The sequence below is a fragment of the Papaver somniferum genome, chromosome 8 (assembly GCF_003573695.1).
Source record: "Papaver somniferum cultivar HN1 chromosome 8, ASM357369v1, whole genome shotgun sequence".
NCBI lineage: Eukaryota > Viridiplantae > Streptophyta > Magnoliopsida > Ranunculales > Papaveraceae > Papaver > Papaver somniferum.
Window position 1 is genome coordinate 96,246,951 of NC_039365.1, and position 6,000 is coordinate 96,252,950.

A 6,000-nucleotide genomic window follows, 5' to 3' on the forward strand; every position below is an offset into this window, starting at 1 on the left:
AAAATTCACTCAAATTATTGGAATCTTAGAAGAGTTATTGTTGCTTCATGCAAATCTGTGTGGACTCTCTGATTATACATAAAATATATTTATAATGATCTAATGTGTTGTTTTTAAATAAAAACGCAAGTGTATGGATATCCACTAGTATATAGCAATATTAAACATGTCTAAAGTTTCATAATTTTCACGGTTGAATTCCTTGAACTCGTTTTGTATGTATATTGATGCTCAAATCCTTATTCGAACAATATTAATTTACTACTATATTCACATTATCAATATTGTTAGAGCAATGCTCGGTTGAACCCACCAAGCATTGGTATGTAAAGACTGGTTGTCATATTTTAGTGTCAAAACTCATAAGTCACTTAGTTAGATTATTAGAGTCAACTTTGTTAGGTTAGACTACGAATTATAAAAATGTTGAGACATACAAGTATAACTCTGAAGACCTAAAGTATCCAAAGACGTATCGACATCAATGAATACATCATTCTTCCACTTGATGTTAGTAATACATGACTTGACTTGTTTCCATTTCTATATCGTAAGCTTTCAAGTGGTTTCTGATTGAAAACATAACATGCGAAGTTATATACATAAAACTCTAGTTTGGAGACTTGATCATCTTATTATGATCAAAGTGTCAAGGAAAAATATATGAATATTTGTGAATGCTTTATATTGGTATATCATATTACGAATTATAATGCATATCTTTTAAACTTCGCAATTGTGATATCAATATAACCGTTGTAATTCGTTACTAAATTGTGTAGTGGACATAGGTTTGATTTCATGCCTAGAAAACTATATTTAGTTACCTAAGTTTAAGGAAGTAGACTTAGAACTTGTTGCGTAGCTGAAAGAAATCAGTAGGATTGGACGTACGATTTTCATTGAAGATCTAAGGTAGGTGTTTGTACCCGTAATTACTTGTAGGAACTAAATATGATTGATTGGTGTTGATGATGCGAAATTAGGGTTAGGAAACGAATTGAAGAAAAATAAAGGAGACAAGAATTTAACGTGGTTCAGCAAGTGATGCCTACATCCACGGATGGAATCCCGTAGCGAGAGATGTTATTGATGTATGTATTGTATTGGTATTTCTTCAGGTTAGCTAACCTAGAATTCCATATATTTTTTTTTGGGGTTTAGGATATGCAAGAAACTTGGGCAACAAGGCTTCTGGAATCTTTTATAAGGAATAGACGGGCTTGATTAGTGGGCTCTACGTCTATTTTATATTTGGTACAAAATAGACGGAGAGCCCGCTAATCAAGCTCGTCTATCCCGTGGAAAATTTTTCCAGAAGTTTCCAGAAGTCTTGTTTCCTAAGTTGCTTGCATATCAAGTTTACATCAGAATTAGGGTATACATAAGTCGTATATATATATATATATATATATATATGTATACTAAACACTAAAAAATATATATGGAATTCTAGCTTAGCTAACCCGAAGAAATACCAATGTGTTAGAGCATTGTTCGATTGAACCCACCAAGCGTTGGTATGTCAAGTTTGGTTGTCATATTTTAGTATCAAAACTGAATTAGAGTCACTTGATTAAATGTACTAGAATCAACTTCGTTTAGGTTAGACTAGAAAGTCTAGGAATATTGAGACATACAAGTATTACTCTACATACCCGAAGATCGTGAAGACATATCGACTACAATGAAGACATTATCCTTCCACTTGAGGTTAGTGATACTGACTTGACTTATTTTTATTCCTATCGTTGCTTTAAAGTCGTTTAAGATTGAAACCATTACATGTGAGGTTATATTTAATGCTCTAGTATTAGACTTGGTCATTTTATTATGATCAAAGTGTCAATGAATAATATTTTATCATGAAGTATAACGTTTATCATTTGAACTTCGTAAATGTGACATCGACATAATCTATGTAACTCGTTACTTGATTTGTATTTGATATAGGTGTGATGTCATCCTAGCAAACTATGTTTAATTACATATACGAAACTTGTTTCGTAATCGAAAGGAAATCAATAGGCGATTTGGTCTGGTTTTCATTGAAGATCTATTGGATGACCAATTCGAACCTAGGTAATAACTTTGGTAGAACCGATCTTGACTTATGTTGAGAGCTACGGTAGAATCGATCTTTACCTAGTTTGGGATATGCGGTAGAACCGATTTTGACTTATGTTGAGAGTCTTGGTAGAACCGATCCTTACCTATTTTGGGATGCATGGTAGAACCGATCTTAACTATTGTTGATAGTATGGTAGAACCAATCCCTACCTAAATTGAGATACTTGGTAGAACCGATCCTAGATATTTTGGGGAGTCATGGTACAACCGATCCCTATCTATATTTGGAGATTTGGTAGAACCGATATTAACATATGTAAGGAATCATGGTAGAGCCGGTCCCAAGAGCAAAACCGATCATTTGTATTCACATATTACTTTACGATTTCGTGTGAGTTTGGAATTATGGTTTGCTATGAATGTCGACATAATTTGGACATGCATACAAATCTTATCTTTAATTATCCAAATATATTCCTTGATACTCAAGGTCATCCCAACCCGGAATATTGAGAATCTTTTAATTAAGATTTTCGATATATATGCTTTTGATTTTCCATCAAATCAAACACATATCTCTTGAAAAGTTATATTAGTTAAGTGTTAAACTAATATTAAATATTTTCTAATGAGAGATTTCGGAATTACAGGTTGGATATTAATTGGAAATGGGAAAACTGAAATTAGGTACTTATTGCATATGTTGAGAATATTTTCGGTTTTGAAATTTCCTTGTTGTCATAACAACCTTGTTCTATAAATAGTTGAGTTTGCATTTCTTGTAAACTGTCCTAAGAGCCAGGCAAACTTCATTCGTGTTGTTTCTGGTGGAGTCGTCTATCTGGAGAGGAAAGTACCCTAATTAGGCGAAATCTCTTACAAACTGCTCGTTTAAAGACTTCTACGGGATCAAGAAGCTCCACGAGTACCGTTGGTGGGAAAGATTACTTGGTCTCAACTATACGAAGTTGGATTTGTACATTGTGTGTCGGCTTAATTATGAGAGTATTTGAAACTGGACTAGGTCCCGGGCTTTTTCTGCATTTGCGGTTTCCTCGTTAACAAAATCTTGTTGTGTAATTTATTTTTAATTTCCGCAATTATAATTGTTTTATTCTAATTAAATGTAAATAAACTTATACATTAATCCTAATCACTTGATATTGATCTTATAGTAAATCGGTTTTAACCATAACTATTAGCAAGTGAATACCTAGTTGTTGAATTGTCTCGACTTTTTTCATAGACGATCACACTTGGTGTCGGACTTACAGGTTGAAACGAAAAAATGTGGCATATATGGGTACCCTCGTCATTTCAATTGGTATTAGAGAAGGCAAACTCGAAAATATCTAACAATCTGTGTTTGACGCGATCCAACCTATAAGAATTGAATCTAATGACTGATTAAGTTAATGTTTCACAAGATGTTGATATAATGTATTCACAATATTGTTCTATTTTTCTATAGTTATAAACAGTTTAATTAACCGAGTATCAGTCAATAGATTACATTTTGAAACAAAACTCTTTTGTTTCTTGCAGGTGGTTAGGCTGTTTGAATCAAGATGTCGTTTATTAATCAAGAGATCGCGGATACTAGGATCACACACCCTTGTCTTACACATAGACGTCTTGACTAATAAAACTTTTCTGACATTAGGGTAGTTGTCAGAATTCTCAAATACAGACTCAAGAAGATACATACAAGTAGTCTCATCTTGAAATTAACTTGTTCATATAGACGAGATTATCATCCTGTCAGAAGATTCATGAATTTCAAGAGTTTCTTGAAGCACAAATTTTTCATGAGACCTGGATTTTATCAAAGAATCTTTGATAAGTTTCTTGACAAATGGATAATAGACTTTATCTCTTAGATTATATTTTTCAGCAAGCTTTATGAAAAAATTAATCTCGTCACTATCATCTGTATCTGAATCTTGCGTCACAGGTGTTTGTTTACTTATTAACTTATCATGGTTAATATTAACTGATATCGAGTTGTTTTCAACAAATGAACTAACAGAAATGTTCATCAGGATTTGAAAACAAATCATCTTTCTGTAGATAACCGTAGTGAAAGATGATTTGTTTTCAAATCCTGATGAACATATCAATATTGTTAGTTTATTTGTTGAAAATACTTAGGTAATATTAACCATCATAAGTTAATAAGAAAACAAACATCTTTGATGCAAGATTCAGATATAGATGACAGTGACGAGATTAATTTTTCATAAAGCTTGCTGAAAAATATAATCTAAGAGATAAAGTCTATTATCTATTTGTCAAGAAACTTATCAAAGATTCTTTGATAAAATCCAGGTCTCATGAAAAACATGTGCTTCAAGAAACTCTTGAAATTCATGAACCTTCTTACAGGATGATAATCTCATTTATATCAACAAGTCAATTTCAATATGAGACTACTTGTATTATCTTCTTGAGTCTATATCTGATAATTATGACAACTACCCTAATGTCATAAAAGTTTTATTAGTCAAGACATTTATGTGTAAGATAAGGGTGTGTGATTCTAGTATCCAGGATCTCTTGATTAATAGACGACATCTTGATTCAAACAGCCTAACCACCTGCAAGAATCAAAAGAGTTGTTTCAAAATGTAATCCATTGACTGAAACTCAGTTAATTAAAACTATATATAACAGTAGCAAGAAGGATTACTTATCTGAAAAAGGTAAAGATCAACTTGAATGCAAACAAACTAATGATTCCATACCATTTAGTTTTCTTATCTATATTTTGTCTAATTCAAGATCGAGGAAACAATCTCATCAAAATATGTCATCATATTCCAAGAAAAACAGGGCCAACCTAAGAGTACTACTCGGTCGATGACTCAAAAGGTTTCAAATCACATTTACAACTCGATTTCTTTTCGAATAAGATTACATGTTAAACTAGATTCATCAAGTTGTAATCTACAGGATTGTGAAATATATTCTTGGAATTATTCCAGAAAAAGGAATTTCCGAAAATATCAATCATATCTTGTAAAAGCTATTGATTGCTTTGACAGATATTGTTCTGTTTGCAATATTGAGCTATTGAAAGCTCAAATTATGTTCTTGCAGGTGGATTATGTTCTATTTTGCTACTGTGATAAACAGTTTTTTTAAAAGTCATCGATCATGATTTCAATTTTTTTTCCTAACCCAAATTTTGCATCAACAACACCAATCCATCGTGTTTAGTGCCTAAATGTAATTTTGGGTACAAACATTGACACCGACTAAGGGGATCGGGTAAAATGATCGGGTTTTGCCTTTGAAAAAGTGGAGACGAAATCATGCAGAGATTTCACGCAAAAAAAAAAAGTTAGGGTTGAAGAAAGTGTTGCGAGGTTGAAGAAACTGTTGCGAAACAGTTGAAGACAGCGTTGCGAAACATTTGAAAAAAACTGTTACCGAAACAGTAACAGAAGTGTTGCGAATACATTAGAAACAAAAATAAGTGTTGCAGCTGAGCCAAGATGTTCGAGCCGCTATGATCCAAGCCGCTATTCGTTCAGCCAACTCTCCAAGCAAGCCGCTTCAGCGGAGCCGAGCTGTTCGAGCCGCTCATATCCTTAGCCAAGCCTTCAACCGAGCAAATCCAAAATCCAAGCCGAGTCAAGACCATGCCAAACATCCGGTTCACCAACTGGTCCAGTCGATCTGGTTTGGTTCGGTCTAACCTGTTCCAGTAGTCGATTCAATCTTGGTCCAATGGTTCGGTTCGGTCCAATTAGTAAAGGAACAAAGATGTTTGGTAACTACTTTATTCAATCTTTAAGATAAAGATTTGTTGAGTACGACATAGGATTTTCCGTTTAAACAAGTAAACACATTTGTCTGGTTTAGATCAATTAAGATCCTTATTACCGAAGTAATTAGATCTAGATTCACAATTGATCTAAATAAATC